This window comes from Rhinopithecus bieti, unplaced genomic scaffold (genome assembly GCF_001698545.2).
Source record: "Rhinopithecus bieti isolate Rb0 unplaced genomic scaffold, ASM169854v2 scaffold_15336, whole genome shotgun sequence".
In the NCBI taxonomy this organism is placed as follows: Eukaryota; Metazoa; Chordata; class Mammalia; order Primates; family Cercopithecidae; genus Rhinopithecus; species Rhinopithecus bieti.
The window spans coordinates 2,973,235-2,990,785 of record NW_016808678.1 but is presented as its reverse complement, the minus strand read 5'-3'; the positions used below and the strand labels follow the sequence as shown (position 1 = coordinate 2,990,785).

General features: G+C 38.4%; 1 protein-coding gene across 6 annotated transcripts in view; it reads right to left on the bottom strand.

The window, feature by feature from the left end:
- Nucleotides 1-17,551, bottom strand: part of AGFG1 (ArfGAP with FG repeats 1) — an 81,921-nt gene that overhangs the window by 43,209 nt on the left and 21,161 nt on the right. The gene's annotated exons all lie outside the window — the stretch shown is intronic.

Genomic DNA, 17,551 nt, shown 5'->3' with positions numbered 1-17,551 from the left:
TGGAATGACCCTTACTTTGGGCTTCCTCATGATTAAACTAATGTTACGTATTTTGGGGAAGATACCACATAAGTGACATGTCCTTCCCAGTGCATCATTATCAAGAAAGACACACAACATCAATTTGTCCCAGTACTGCTGTATACTTGGATTATTTGGTTATAATGTATCTTTATCCATTTTAAAGTCACTGTTTGTCTCCCTTGGGATTAATAAAAATTTGCAGGTAGATCTTTTGAGACTATTTTCTACATGTTTATGGCTTCCTTTACGACTTAAATTTTAATGCTAAAATTTTTCTGAAATTTTGGTGTATCATGTCAGGTAACATTCCAGTTAATTTTCCATTTATTAAATAACCAACTTCCACAAGGAATGCTGAAATTCATTTGTTTTACAAGATCATTCACATTTATAATTATAAGAAGGTTACAGTATATCTCAGTATCTAATATACAGATCTGTGCCTATCCTTCCACTAGTTTTAGGTTGCTGTAATTATTGCAAGTTTATATCACAAATTACTGTGTACATAAAAGACAGAGATAAACTTAGTATTTAATAGGACAAATCCTATTTACTGTTTGTTTTACATTTACATTGTCTATTTACTGTTTTACAAACAGTAAATAATTATTCCCAACTAATTTTACTTTTTTGTTCTTTTGGATGAGCATTAGAATTATTTCCTAAAAAGAAAACAAATCCCAACAGTGTTTCCACTCCAATTGTTCTAAACTTATTTTGTGACGCCACTTAAAGCAAAGCATTCTCACTCCCAAAGATACTACGAATCTGATAAGCAAAGTTGCAGAGGAAAAATTAACCAAAGGTGTGTTCTTGCCTTCCTCCCTCACATATAGATGTACACACAGAATAAGCTTTACATATTTTTACATTTTCCAGAATACACCTGGAACAAACAAGGAGTTTTAGCAAGGGAGTAGCAGAAGAGGGCTAGCTTGTTTGGTCATTTAACCTTCAGAAATGATTAAGAACACAACTTTATATTTTATTTTGTCCTGATATGAAGAACTGTTTGTGGATTATCTATGGTTTAAGGATATCATTAATACTAGCCACCTCTTAACACAAATATACTCATCTATTATTTAGTTCAATCTAGGACTCAATGATAGTGACCTATTTGTACTGACACTCTATTGTCTTGTTGTCCTGGTGACTGGAGGCATGCATTTGTAAGGCTGACCCAGGTTTGGAATGTAGTCATTGGCCAAGGAACAGAAAGAAGCTCGCCCAAATTCAAAGCAAGCCTCTGAAGTAAACCACATTTGTACCATATTCTATGTAAATAAAACAAGAGGTGGGGAAGAAACAGTTTTCTTTCAACATTTCTGAATATACTGGTGGCTCACGGGTTTTTTTTTTTTTAAAAAAAAGGAACATTCAGGCAAAGCTCTTCAGTAAAAACAAGATTTGCAGAAGTTTTAAATTGGTTTCAAAAACAGATTATCTCATTGAACAAAGGGGAAAATTTGGGCATTGGTAAGAATAACTGAATTTGAGTGAAACATATCAAATAAATAAATTCATAGTAATTTAAAAAAACCTAATTGGTAGATGTTGGAAATGTTATGAAACTATTTTAAAGAGTTCAATATTGAAGACCACAAATGGTGGTGTACCATATCTACTGATATTTATAAATAGTTGTAATGTTCTTAAAGAAGAATAAGACTATTGCATCTTAATGTAAGTAACTTATTTATAAAAACGACTATTTTTTCCCAAAACAAAAAAATTAGTGAAAAGGTATTGTTTTTATTTTTATTTTATTTTTTTTGAGATGGAGTCTCGCTCTGTCCTTCAGGCTGGAGTACAGTGACGCAATCTCAGCTCACTGCAAGCTCCACCTCCTGGGTTCACACCATTCTCCTGCCTTGGCCTCTGAAGTAGCTGGGACTACAGGGCGTGCCACCACGCCTGGCTAATTTGTTTGTATTTTTAGTAGAGACGGGGTTTCACCATGTTAGCCAGGATGGTCTCGATCTCCTGACCTTGTGGATCCACCCGCCTCGGCCTCCCAAAGTGCTGGGATTATTGTTGTAATTTTTGTAAACTTCATTAATGCCTTGTTAGGTAGCAGCTGATTTCTCATCTGCTTCTGCATTTTTATGTTACGTAGCTTCTGGCAAACTCTGTATACCCATGAAAACAGAAGTAAAAAAACAGCCAACTGAGTCTCAGTACTATTAAACTTGTTTTTTTTTTTTTTTTAAACTTTAAAGAACTTCTGAAAAGGTCTCAAGGATCCCCTACAAGTCTCAAACTGTACTTGGAAAACTACTGAGTTAGAATATCACCATTTTACAATTCCTAATTAATGGATGTAGGCACTGAGCATTAGCTGCTAACATGACCAAAAATTAAAACTTTTAAAGTGGTTCTTGAAAAAAGAACACAACACACAACCTATGAAATAGTGGTTCCTGAAATTAAGCCCTGAATCTTAAGAAACTACAACAGCCAACCACCGGTTTACAGGTAACTGGGAGAACAGAGGAACACTAACATTATGTGGATGGCATTAGCAAAATCCAGTAGGTGGAATAAGTGGCTTCGTTAGCAGGAGGGCAGAGAATAAGAATGAGTGACTGGAGAGGAAACTTAGAGGATGAAAAAAGACTTAAAGGGCAAGCAGTGTAGATTCCTTCCAGTAGTTACAAAAAGGCTCATGTTAAAACCCCAACTCTCCAGCAGATAACAACTATAAACTCTGGACAAGGTTTATAAAGACGCTAAAGGGCAACCACAAACAAGCTGAAGAGGAAAGAAACAGCACTAGGTATGTGCTTATGTGCTTTTTTTTTTTTTTTTTAAAGGATCATCACTTGAAAGCAGTCATGCAGGGTTGCTAAAACTCAAACAGAAATACACAAGTCTTAAAGCTTAAAGTACAAGAAGACAAGAGTTTCACCACAGCCACAGCAACTGGAAAGCGAGGGGTAAATCCCAGAAGAGAGATGGCTAGAGAAAGAAAATAGGTACCACAAAACTTGTGTATCAACTCTTCCCAAGTCTCTGGCTCACTCCTGACCTATGTGTGTGTGGGGCTGACTTCAAACAGTTCAAATAAAGAACTGAGCAGAGATTTCAGCTGGCACTCACCATGGGAGAAGCAGAATTTGCTGAAGTAAAAAACAAAACAATTTAACAAAACCAACAGTTTTTGAAGGAACAAAACAGAATCCAGAGGCACTACATATACAAAGAAACAGGAAATTATGACCCATAATCAAAAGAAAAATCAATCAGCAACAGATTCTGCAATGATAAAGATTTTAGAATAAGCAGGCAATGACTTAAAATAGCTAGTACACTTATATTCAAAAACATATTACAGGCTGGATGCAGTGGCTCACGCCTGTAATCCCAGCACTTTGTAAGGCCAAGGCCGGTGGATCATGAGGTCAGTTCAACACCAGCCTGGCCAAGATGGTGAAACTGAAACTCTGTCTCCACTAAAAATACAAAAATTAGCTGGGCATGGTGGTGGGCGCCTGTAATCCCAGTTACTCAGGTGGCTGAGGCAGAGAATCGCTTGAACCTGGGAGGCGGAGGTTGCACTGAGCCAAGATTGTGCCACTGCACTCCAGCCTGGATGACAGAATAAGACTCCGTCTCAAAAAAATAAATAAATAAAAGATCATATTAAAAGAGAAAACATCCTTACAATAATTAAAAATGAACAAAATCTGAGCAGAGAAATGGAAACTCGAGAAATAACAAAAGATGTAAATACTAGAGATGGAAAATACAGTATCTAAAGTTAAAAATCAGAGCTTAAAGATAACAGAAGAGTAAGTTGAGGATAAGAGAGAAATTGTCCAATCTGTAAAGTAAAAAGATGGAGGGGAAAAAATTAAGAGAGCCTCTGGAATCTGCAGAACAGTATCAAAATGCCTAACATCCATGGAATTGGAATCTCAGAAGGAGAGCTGAGAGAGAATGAGGCAGAAAAAATATTTGGTGGGAAAATGTTGAAATTTTCCCAATTTGGTAAATGAAAAATGTATAGATTCAAGAGCATCATCAACCACAAGTAGGATAAATACATACATATACATAAAGCATATCCAGGTGCATCACAGTCACATTCTGAAAACAAAAAGTGTTTCACAACAACCCATCACTACAAAGAAAAAACAATATGAGATAAAGTAAATTTCAAAAAAGAGTATTATCAAACATAAAAAAAGATATTACATAATGATGGCGTAATCAAGATGACATAATAATTATATACCAGCACCAATTATAAAGTTTCAAAATACATGCAGCAAAAAATTATAGAAAAAAATAGGTCAATACACACCAGCTGTGAAAATTGTTCTATCTGCAGTTACTTAACTAGACTAAAATCAGTAAGGTGGATCCACATCATCTAAACACCACCATCAATCACAGAGCTATAATTGTCATTTATCGAACACTACACCCAACAACTTCAGAAAACACACTCCTTTCAAGTACATATTGTACACTCACCAAGAGAGAACATGTGCTGGACCATAAAAGAGGTCTCAATAAAAAGGAAAGCAGTGAAAATATATTAAAAATGTTCACTGATGATATAGAATTAACTCAACAATCAACTAGTAAAGGACCTAGGAAAATCCCAAATATGAAAAAATTAAACCACTACTAAATAAATCAATGGGTCAAAGAAGGCCCACAAGGGCAATCAGAAAACATTTTGAACCAAATGATAAAATACATCAACATTTGTATAACACAGCTAAAGTAGAGCTTAAAGGGAAAATGATCACATTAAAAAGTTAATAGTTGGCAATATGAGTTTGAAGTGTGCATGTCCGCTTGAGTTTGAAGTGTGCATGTCCGCTTAAACACAAATTTTTTTCAACAAAAGTTACACCGAGTTGGCTGGGCACAGTGGCTCAAGCCCATAACCCCAGCACTTTGGGAGGCCAAGGTGGGCGGATCCTTTGGGCCCAGAAGTTAGAGACCAGCCTGGGCAACACAGTGAGGCTCTGTCTCTACTAAAAATACAAAAATGAGCCAGACATGGTGGCGTATGCCTGTGGTCACAGGTGCTTGGGAGGCTGAGGTGGGAGAATCACCTGAGCCCAGGATGTCAAGGCTGCAGTAAGCCATGATCCAGCCACTGCATTCCAGCCTGGGAGTGAGGGAACTTGTGACCCTGTCTCAAAAAACAAAAAACAAAAAATTTACACCAAGTGTCCCTGCCTCTTCAGCCTCCCCTCCATCTCTCCTGCCTCTGATACCTCCAAGACAGCAAGACCAGTCCCTCCACCTCTTCCTCCTCCTCAGCCTACTGATGCCAACAATGGAGGGAGAAATGAGGAAGGAAGGGAGAGAAAACCCAGCTTGGTCTCCATGTCTCACAATGGTAGCTCAATCAGGTAGACCATATAAAAACAGGCAACAGGCCAAATTTCGCCCACAGGCTTTAGTTGGTCAACCCCTGACCCTGAATATCTAATGCAATCTTTAAAACGGAAAACTGAAGGATTTGTACTACCTGACTTCAAGACTTACTAGAAAAAGGCAGAGTAACCAAAAGACAGTGTTGTATGGCATAAAGGTTAACAAATAAATAAATGACACTAAATAGAGAACATATAACCCATAATTACGTGGTTTTTTTTTTTTTTTTTTTTGGAGAAACAACATCTCATTCTGACGTCCAGGCTGGAGTGCAGTGGTGCAATCACAGCTCACTGCAGCCTAAAACCTCCCCAAGCTCAGGTGATCCTCCCACCTCGGCCTCCCAACTAACTGGGAATACAGATGCACACCACCATGCCAGGCTAATTTTTGTATTTTTTGTAGAGGCAGGGTCTCACCATGTTGCCCAGGTTGGTCTTGAACTCCTGGGCTCAAGCCATCTGCCCAACTCTGCCACCCAAAGTGCCAGGATTACAGTCGTGAACCACCATGCCCGGCCTGGTCATTTCATTTTTGACAAAGACTCCAAAGCCAACACTGAGGAAAGAAAAGTGTTTTCAACAATAGAGCTAGAAGTGTATATATTCATGTAAAAATACAAACCTCAATCCCTATCACACCATCCACTAAAATTAATTTGAGATGGATCACAGATGTAAATGTAAAGCTTCTAAAATATATAAAATTATCCTCATGATTTAAGAGGAAGCAGATTTTTTAAGACAGGGAAGAGAATCATTCTCTATAAAACAAAAAACTGATAAATTGTATTACATCAAAATGACAAAACTCCTACTTGCCAAAGATACCAGTAAGAAAATAAATGAGGGCCAGGCATGGTGGTTCATGCCTGTAATCCCAGCACGTTGGGAGGCCGAGGCAGGTTAATCACCTGAGGTCAGGAGTTCCAGACCAGCCTGGCCTACATGGCAAAACCTCATCTCTACTAAAATACAAAAAATTGGCTGGGAGTGGTGGTGTGAGCTTGTGGTTCCAGCTATTTGGGAGGCTGGGGCACAAGAACCAACTGAACCTGGGAGGCGGAAGTTGCAGTGAGCTGAGATTGCACCACTGTACTCCAGTCTAGGCCTGTAATCCTAGCACTTTGGGAGGCCGAGACAGGTAGATCACTTAGTCAGGAGCTTGAGACCAACTTGGGCAACACAGTAAGATCTCGTCTCTACAAAAATAAACAATATTAGCCAGGTATGGTGGCACGCACCTGTGGTCCCAGCTGCTCGAGGGCTAAAGTGGGAGGACTGCTTAAGCACAGGAGGTCAAGGTTGCAGTGAGCTGTAATTGCACCACTGCACTCCAGCCTGGACAACAGAATAAGACCCTACCTCAAAAAAAAAAAAAAAAAAAAAAAGGAAGAAGGGTTATTTTTAAAATCACACTTTAACTTACTTTATATGAATGTGAATAAAAAAAAAACAAAACAGTGCCTCAGGAGTAGGCTCCGTCTCCACCAAAAAAAAAAAAAGAAACAAAAAATGAGCCAGGCATGGAGGCATATGCCTGTGGTCCCAGCTGCTTGGGAGGCTGAGGTGGGAGAATCACCTGAGCCCAGGAAGTCAAGGCTGCAGTAGGCTGTGACCCAGCCACTGCACTTCAGCCTGGGAGGGACAGAAGTTGAGACCCTGTCTCAAAAAATTCAGGGAAGGACTGAATAGGAAGAAGTGTCCAGTGACTGTCTGTAATGATGCTTATGTGCTATATCTGTACAAGTCTTTTTTTTTTTGAGACGGAGTCTTGCTCTGCCACCCAGGCTGGAGTGCAGTGGCCGGATCTCAGCTCACTGCAAGCTCCGCCTCCCGGGTTCACGCCATTCTCCTGTCTCAGCCTCCCGAGTAGCTGGGACTACAGGCGCCCGCCTCATCGCCCGGCTAGTTTTTTGTATTTTTTAGTAGAGACGGGGTTTCACCGTATTAGCCAGGATGGTCTCGATCTCCTGACCTCATGATCCGCCCGTCTCGGCCTCCCAAAGTGCTGGGATTACAGGCTTGAGCCACCGCGCCCGGCCTGTACAAGTCTTTAGGTTACCAAATTGGAAGCAATGATCAAAACTCATCCAAAAGTACACTTAAGATTCTTAAGCTCCACTGTATGTAAATTATACCTAAAAAATTGAATGAATACTGAATTCTAATTAATGATAGATATACTGGGCTAGGCCCAATGGCTCACGCCTATAATCCCAACACTTTAGGAAGCCAAGGTGGATGGATCACCTGAGGTCAGGAGTTCAAGACCATCCTGGTCAACATGGCAAAACCCCATCTCTACTAAAGATACAAAAACTAGCCCAGCGAGGTGGTGGGCACCTGTAGCACCAAATCCTCCAGAGACTGAAGCAGGACAATCTCTTGAACCCAGGAGGTGGAAGCTGCAGTGAGCCAAGATCACACCACTCTAGCCTGAGCGACAAGAGCAGGACGCCGCCTCAAAAAAAAAAACTAGGCCAGGCGCGGTGGCTCACGCCTGTAATCCCAGCACTTTGGGAGGCTGAAGCAGGTGGATCACCTGAGGTCAGGAGTTCAAGATCAGCCTGGCCAATATGATGAAACCCCGTCTCTACTAAAAATACAAAAAATTAGCTGGGCATGGTGGCAATCACTTGTAATCCCAGCTACTCAGGAGGCTACGGCAAGAGAATCACGTGAACCTGGGAGGCGGTGGTTGCAGTGAGCCACGATCATGCCACTGCACTCCAGTCTGGGCAACAAGAGCGAAACTCTGTCTCAAAAAAAAAATTTTTTTAAATTTAATTTAAAAATAAAAGATATACTGCAGTTTATAGAAGGGATGTGAACTAATGTTTTGAACTTACTTTGAAATATAAGATGGACTGATGAACGAGTACAGATATCTGCTGAGGCAAATACAGCACAATGTTTATTTTACCTGTATAATTTTTCAACTTTTATATGTATTTGGAATTTTTCACAATAACGTTGGAGGAGGGGAGGAAAACAGGTAGATCTGGCCATTGTGCTATGGCTCTGAGCATTCTCTGCCCAAGTCCAGAGTCTTGCTGTAGCTATCTAGGAGAGCAGGTTTCTGAGAGACAATGTAGCAGATAGCCAAATCAGGCTCCCTGCAGGCAGAGCAGCTCACCTGCCGTAAGACCTACGACACTATGCTGCCATTAGATGTCACAAAGCAGGACAAGTTCTATCAAAAGATAACTGCTCATAGCCACTCCGTCCTTGGAAAGAACCTAGGATCACAGGCCAGTATGAGACTGTCCTTGGGGAAGTGGTGGGAAACATGGTCCAGTAGGAGACTGACCAAAAAATATCACCCAAATCAACAAGAAGTTATTGCAGGCATGGCCTTTGGCTACTACTACCCAAACCTTAAACATCATTACCAATTCCTCAAAAACCTATGAAGCTGGAGGGCCTGTTTATTTTCTTCTTACCAGCTCATAACTACCCCATAATCAGATGGCATACTCTGTTGCCAAAATGAATGTCAGTTGCTGTCCTGACAAACAAACAGGCTTCTTTTCCTGCAGTAAGAACCCAGTATCAATTTTAAGGAGACTAAGTAGTAGCTGATGTCAGAGCAATGGAAAAGACACAGGAAAAGGACTACAACTCAGATGTGTACCAGGTAGCACTCGTGCTGCGTGTCTCACAAGGCACTGGAAGTCACCTGAGCTGCTATGTTTCCCAGGGACTTCAAGCTGGCAGAGGCCGCAGGTTACAGATTATCCAGCCCCAGAATAACTACCTGGCCTGAGGCCCCCACTGTCTTAACACAAACCTCAGGGTGAATCTATGCCACATACCACTAATACACACCCGTTACAGTCCAATCTTTGCAGATGTCACTGTGAACCATTTAGCCTCCAATCCTTCTTCTTTTTTTTTTTTTTGTGAGACAGAGTCTCACTCTGTCACCCAGGCTGGAGTACAGTGGTGCCATCTTGGCAGACTGCAGCCTCTGCCTGCTGGGTTCAAGCGATTCTTGTGCCTCGGCCTCCAGAGTAGCTGGGATTACAGGCACACACCACCACATCCAGCAAATTTTTGCATTTTTAGTAGAGATGGGGTTTTGTCACATTGCCCAAGCTAGTCTCAAACTCCTGGCCTCAAGTGATCCACCTGCCTCAGCCTCCCAAAGTGCTGGGATTACAAGCATGAGGCATGGTGCCCAGCCAAGCCTCCAATCCTTTACAAGCAGTACAAAGTTTTAAAGCCCATTTTAACCACTCAATGTGTGGATCTTGCCTGGATCCTCATTCAAACAGACCATTAAGAAAAAAAAGAAAAGTAGGATACTTATGAACAACAGAAAACTTAAACACTGACCAGATGACTAGATCACTGTTAATTGTCATAGGGACAAAAATAACACTGTTGCTATATATATTTTAAAGCCCTTGAAGTTTACCGATAACATGAGAGTTGAGTTTACGGATGTAATTTTATGTCTCACATTTGCTTAAAAATAATAAAAAGACAGCCATGTGTTGATGGAAGTTTATTATATTATCTACTTGTGTAAATGCATTAATACCTCCACAAAAAAAAGTCTTTTAAAAGAAACAAAACGTTTAATGATTTATATTGTTTTAGTTAGAGTCAAATAAGATTTTTTAGAAGATAACACACAATGGCAAGAAAAAAACAAGCTAAGAGATTACAGGAAGCTAGAATGGTAAGGCAAACAGTTAGAAATAAACACTGTAACCTGGAATATGTAATGTAAAAAAAAATTAAACCCTCAGAGTAGTTACAAACTAACAACATAACATCTAGCTTCTTCTATAAAGCTTTGGGTTTTCTGTCATCATTCAAAAAGACCCACAGGTTATGATATGTTCAAAATAAAGACATGTCTACATTTTCTACATTTTTGTTAATTAGTATATTTCTCTGAAAGCCAACAGTTAATTATCAAAGAATACACTCTAAATATTTTCAACTTTACTAAGTTACTACTGACTAGATTCAGCTAATATTTAGAAGAGCTATGGTGCCATACCTTTCTTTCAAAATGCTTAAGAGGCCAGACATGTGCATAAATACGCAGACACTAAATAAATATCCCTTAAATAATACAATAGTGTGCTTTAATATTTTAATTGGATGGTTTTAAAACTCAAATATCCCTCTAGGAAGCTATTCCCTCAATTAATTAATTTTGTAGTTTAAAATGTTTTCCAACGTATTATTAGTGAGTGTTTTCATTTATTGATACCATCATACTGACTGAAATTCTGCAAAAATTTATCTCCACCCTAAATTCAATTCAAAGCATGCCATGTTCCTATGTGATACTTATTTTCTGCGTTTAGGAATCAACTGGAAAAGTATCTTTGCCCATAAAAGCACGATCTTGGGCAAGTTACTAAACCTGGGGAAAAAAAAATTTTTTTAATTTTAAAAAATAAAATAAAACCATGATCTTACATCTATATAACACATCAATTTTCAAAATGTTTTCCTATATACTACCTTCAAATCAAGCTCATGAAATAGGCAAAACAGACACTTCTCACAGATTACAAGGGAAAATGAAGCTCAGGGAAGTGGTTTGCCCAAGGTGACAAGGTTCATAAACTGGTAGTAATCAAACTAAACCATGGATTTTTTTGAGTCCTAGTAAATTAGCCAGGCATGGTGTTACATGCCTGTAATCCCAGCTACCTGGGAGGCTGAGGCAGGAGAATCACTTGAATCCGGGAGGTGGAGGTTGCAGTGAGCCAAGATGGCACCACTACACTCCAGCCTAGGCAACAGAGTAAGACTCCATCCTCCCGCTCCCCCCAAAAAAGAAACTCACTTGGATATATATGCTTGTGCATTTTCACTGCTTTAGGTATAATTAAGAAATATGCAAGATTATACCACAGAGATGTCCATAACGTCTCGAGGTCAGTAAGACCAATACAGAAGAAACTAAGAGCAATAACAAAAAAAAAAATTTTTTTTTTTGTAAATCTTTTAGTGCATGCTATTTTTTAAACAGTTTAAAATACTTATGGGGTGTTAGAATCTGAGGGATAAAAACTCCTGAAAGACTGATAGGATTAGAAGAGAAAAGTCAAGCAAAAATAAAAGCCAGCATTGGTAAAATGGTAAAAAATTAGAATACAGATAGCACATATGGGAAACAAAACAAAGATCATTGTAGTTAAAACATTTCTGCTGGCAATAAGGTTAAGAAGCCAGGTCATAAAAGATTTACATTGCAAGCTGAAAAATAAGAGTTCTATACATCTTCAATCAACAGATCTTCAATGTGCAGACCAAACTGGGTCATCACTGGCTTGTTTTTATATTGCCTTAATCTAAAGATGGTTTTTACACTAAAGAATTGTGTGTGTGTTAGGGAGGAGAAGTGGATTTCAAACAAAGTTATGCAACAGAGAATACAGGTGGCCCACAAAGCCTACAATATTTACTATCTGGCCATTAGAAACAGTTTGCCAACCCCAGATGTGAGCAACAGAATAATTGTAAATCCCGAATTACTGAGTATGTAACTTAACTCTGCCACTCTACAATGACAACATATTGTTACTAAAATAACTATCAATTTTCATTATTATAAAACTCAGCAGAAAATTGAAGTTAAAATGCTCCAAGAGTTTAAACACATAACCCAAATATTAATGTAAATGACATGACAGTATGCTATGAAAACTGACAAATTCCCCTAAAGAAACCATCCAAACCAAGAATGAAAATGAAAATTGATAATTCTTCTTATAACTTCTACCACTTTAGATTCAGGTTCAATAAATAAATACTATCTGAAAAGAAATATGCTGGGAATTTTCACAAGCTGGCCTAATTTTAAAAATCCTAGCATTTTTATACACAGGTATTCTATTTACTAATAATAGAAAGTAAGGCTCAGAAGCTTCTTGCCCAAGGTTCATAACCTGCATAGTCCAAATCTGAGCTTTCAGCACAAGACCACTGTACTTTTATTATGTCTCGGCCCTAAAAAACTGCAAGGGGAGGGCAGGAATCATCTCAGTTTTTGTATCCCTAGGACCTAAGGGCAGTTCCTGGCACACAGCAGGCAATTTAGTTATTTATTTTTATTTTATTTTACTTTTTTGAGACGGAGTCTCACTCTGTCGCCCAGGCTGGAGTGCAGTGGCACGATCTTGGCTCACTGCAAGCTCCGCCTCCCGGGTTCACGCCATTCTCCCACAGCAGGTAATTTATTAGTAAATTTCCGCTTCAAAAATGAATCAATCATGAACGTTAACGGGAAAAGTGTACGTTATTGCATGGGTTTTCAAAGCAATCATTTGGTTTTGTTTTTAATCTAGTAAAAGATAATCAAATACTGGCATGCAATGCGTGATTTTACTCCTACACATAGACCATGCCTGTGGAGCATCAATGCTTTTTCTTTTTTAGAGACAGTCTCGCTCTGTTGCCCAGGATGGAGTGCAGTGGCACAATCTCACTGTAACCTCCACCTCCCAGGTTCAAGTGATTCTCCCACCTCAGCCTCCCAAGTACCTGGGATTACAGGTGCACACCACCAAGGCTGGCTATTTTTTTTTTTCAAATACACACATATTTTTAGTAGAGACAGAGTTTCGTCATGTTGGCCAGGCTGGTCTTGAACTCCTGGCCTCAACTGATTGGTTCGCCTCAGCCTCTCAAACTGCTGGGATTACAAGCATGAGCCACCACACTTGGCCAGTAGTAATGTTTTTACTTTTAGTCTTCAAACATAATTAGGAAGGTTAACTTACTACTAGAAAACATAAACTATACATATTTCAAAATAAAATTATTTCTACATTTTCTTTTCTATTGAATTATCTATCCGTAGCAGCGTTCACCAGTCCACCTTCCATTAACTTTATAATCAGAAGTTAATCCACCTTCCTTTAACTGGAAAACCATGATTTGCCCATGACATCACAAATGAGGATATACAGAAAATCACTACAGAATTTCTTTTTTTTTTGAGACAGTATCTCTCTTGGTCACCCAGGCTGGTGTGCAGTCAGTCATGATCATGACTCACTGCAGCCTTGAACTCCAGGGCTCAAGCAATGCTCCCACCACAGCCTCCTGGGTACCTGGGACTACAGATACATATCACCATGCTTGGCTAATTTTTGAATTTTTGTAGAGATGGGATCTCGCTTTGTTGCCCAGGTTGGTCTCAAATTCCTGGTCTCAAGGAATCCTCTCACCTCCACTTCCCAAAGTGCTGGGATTATAGGGGAGCTACAGTGCCAAGATCACTACAGGTTTTTTGTTTTGTTTTGTTTTTAAAGTTTGATACAAAAGAAAGCATTACAAAAGAAATACATGGAAACTTTTTGTGAAATATTTTGGTTCTGAAAAAAATGACAAAAATTACTTCAGCAAATAAATACAAAGTGCTCCAATGCAAAATATTTTACTAGCATCTGGCATATTATGTTCTGTAACTTAACAATGTACATATCTGCTCCACCAAACACACTGTAGAAGTCTATAAACACTAAAGTAATAGTCAAGAAATTTGTAAACCACATCTGTAGAAACTAATAATACACTCTGTAAAAAGTATGGTCTCTATGCATATCTATAAACAGTAATAACATTATTTGCTTACCACAGCTACTAATACAGACCAATACAGATATACTTTATTGATGACTAAAATATAATTAGTATTGCCATCAGTTGTGCGATTGTATGCATGCCCTTTGCCCTGTAACTTGGTAGCCCACCTCACTCTGATTCTGGGCTTGGAGCACGACTTTCTTTGGCAATAGGATGTTTAACTATAATGCAAGTATTAAAACAGAATTAAATTATATATGCAGAAGACCATACACAGATGTTTCCCACATATAAATGTCTGGAGGAACATTCATAGCATATGGCACGCAGGTTTATTCTGTTCAACACATTACAAGTCATTCACCATTCATGGTGCTTGCCTGCTTAAGCCAGCAACATCCTCCAATAGTGACAACAACCAAACATGCCCTCCAGCACACTAAAACTCCCTGGTAGGGATCAAAGATCCAAGGCTGCTCCCGAAGCCAATAAACTTTCTGATCTTTTAATTTTGGAAATACTCATCTTCAGGCATGAACTCATTCACGCACAAGATGTATGATAGAGCCTTTTTAATCCAAAACTTAATGTGACTGAATACGGTCCTTTCCAAACTATTAAAAGGTGACAAGAGAAACATGGCAACTTATTTTGAAATGTAAACTCACGTTCTGGTACTATTCCCTATGCAAGTGATACTTATGATTTAAAGGTTTAAAAAAGATGAACTGATAATAAAATACTTGCACTTGAAATCCATAAATATTTGGTTATAAAGCTGTACCAACTGTCCCACACTTCGTATCTTCACCCTCTACACACCTCTCAAAATTTTAAGATACTGTTAATACTGCAAAGAACCAAACACACCTGTCCATTATTTTGGTTCTAAGATGTTCTTTGGTACACTATGAGAAGATATGTGTGTCTTTCTTAACAAGCATTTACAAGGTTAGTGTATTTCCTAGCAACCTATTGCAAGTTTCCCTTCTTTTTTTTTCTACTGTTTGCTCCATCTTCAGTGACTTTCACTACCAGCTTAGGTTCTAGTTACCCTCAAAACCCAATAAATGTGTTACCTGTTCTGTGGGGTCTTCCCAATCCTCTCCTTCCCACCAAAATACTGAGTCCCTTTTTCATACTACTGCTGATACTTCTTATTCTTATCATTATTTATCTAACACCATGTTGCAATTATCTGTTATGTATCTGTTGCACCAACTGTGAGCCCTTTGTCCACTAAGCCAGTGTAACACATCTATAACCACATCCATAATACCCAGCATAGTGACAGTGATTGTCATGGTTAAGTACTTTGAGTGGTCTACCAACTTGCATACCTCTTTGTAGGACTTAAGATTCATGAATACGTTTCAGTCACTTCTAACATTTACATTTTGCTTCTACTTTTTGATACAGTGAGTTCCTCAAAATCAACTAATTTTTATATACTCTAAATTTACCTTAACGCTACAGCGTTAAAAAATATTCCTTCAGAAATCCTGCCATACATGACAATAAGGATGAATCTTGAGGATATTACACGAAGTGAAATATGCCAGTCACAGAAGGACAAATATTGTATAATTCAATTTATACGAAGTATCTAAAATAGTCAAACCCAGAGAAGCAGAGAGTACAATCAGGGGCACCAGGGGCAGAAGATAAAATGAGGAGCTGTAATTCAACTGGTATAAAGTTAAATGATTAATTTCTAGAGATCTGCTATACAATACTATGCCTGTAATTAACCATACATATTGCACACCTAAAAATTTGTTAAGAGAGTAGATCAATGTTCCCACCACATTTAAAAAAATGTATACGCCTTCAATCTTGGTATTTTTTTGGACCAGTCTCCACCTAATTGTATCTCACATGTTGTTAAATGGACTGCTGTTATCACAGTTTTGTTACTCTGGTTTTACCTACTGTCATATTTTTAATCTAAAGATAGAATAATATTTATTTCTGATTCCATTCTAATTTCCAAAATTTTGCACACGAAGCCAACATCCTAAGAAAGTAACTTCAAGTGTGCACTGTTAATCCCACTTGTAAACTTTACACAAACAGTTCAAATTGTATTTTAATCAACACATATATTATTCTTCTTTTTTTTTTTTTTTGAGATGGAGTCTCGCTCTGTCGCCCAGGCTGGAGTGCAGTGGCTGGATCTCAGCTCACTGCAAGCTCCGCCTCCCGGGTTTACGCCATTCTCCTGCCTCAGCCTCCCGAGTAGCTGAGACTACAGGCGCCCGCCACCTCACTCAATTAGTTTTTTTGTTTTGTTTTGTTTTGTTTTTTGTATTTTTTAGTAGAGACGGGGTTTCACCATGTTAGCCAGGATGGTCTTGATCTCCTGACCTCGTGATCCGCCCGTCTCGGCCTCCCAAAGTGCTGGGATTACAGGCTTGAGCCACCGCACCCGGCCCATATATATTATTCTATGCTTACTGTCATTAAAAGCCTCCTACCCTTTCATCCAACTTTACATGTTCTTATAATATAGTCACATTAGTCTGGAATCTGAATACTCAAAATAATTTGTCATTGGCAAAATTTGGAGACTTCAAAATGTGCTCTCTTCTTTAAATCATGTATTTAAAAATATTTCATAGCTGTGAATTTATATTTCCTCACTATTTTAGAACCAAAACCACATGGACATCACAAGCAGGCAAACAATTTTAAGATATTACTTTCAAAATATTAGGAAGGCAGAGTGTAAAACGCTTGCATATATTTTCTAAGGGTCAAACAGAAGATTAAAACTAATAAAATCTTAATATTTAACTTATGTTTATTAAGGATATCAAAGATGCAACCAGAAGAGTACCACTAAAGTACTACTTATCCTTTCTAGAAAATGAGACTTTTCTGTCAAATAATAATAGCTATTATTAATCAACTTGGGTTAACTGGTTCATCCTTACCCCAGGATTATAAAAAAATGCCCACTCTCTTTAATTTTATTAATTTTAAAAATATTAGAAAAATTTAAAACCTTTTACTAATAGCAAAACATAGAGCTAAAAGCAAACAAGCAAACAGAATGGAATTACTGGAAGCCCATTAAAGGCAAGAAGAAAAAAAGCTTCCATCCAAATATACCATCTGACTCCCGAGGACACTAGGCTGCCACTGAGAACTACTAACCTCCTCGCTACTGAACACTTGCTAAACATTACACATCACATACACATCCAAAGTCAAAAATTTAGGAAAAATAGAGGACTTCAACCCCTAACAAGTTTAACATAACATCACAAAATGAACTCTCTTCCTCTTTTTTGACTTTTAAAGCAAAGACTAACAGTAACTGCACTAATGGGTGTCCTCCAAAACACCTTTTATATTCAAGACTGATGACTTTTAAATACACACATGTCAACCTCAGATGTACGGTAAAGTGTTTATGTAGTGAACAATTCCAAATACATTATTAATTGAGTACATTTTAAAATATCTAAATATAAAATCCAAAATAACTTTTTTAGACTGCGAAATTCAACATTTTAAATAACTTATTACATCTTATTAAAATGACTGCCAAC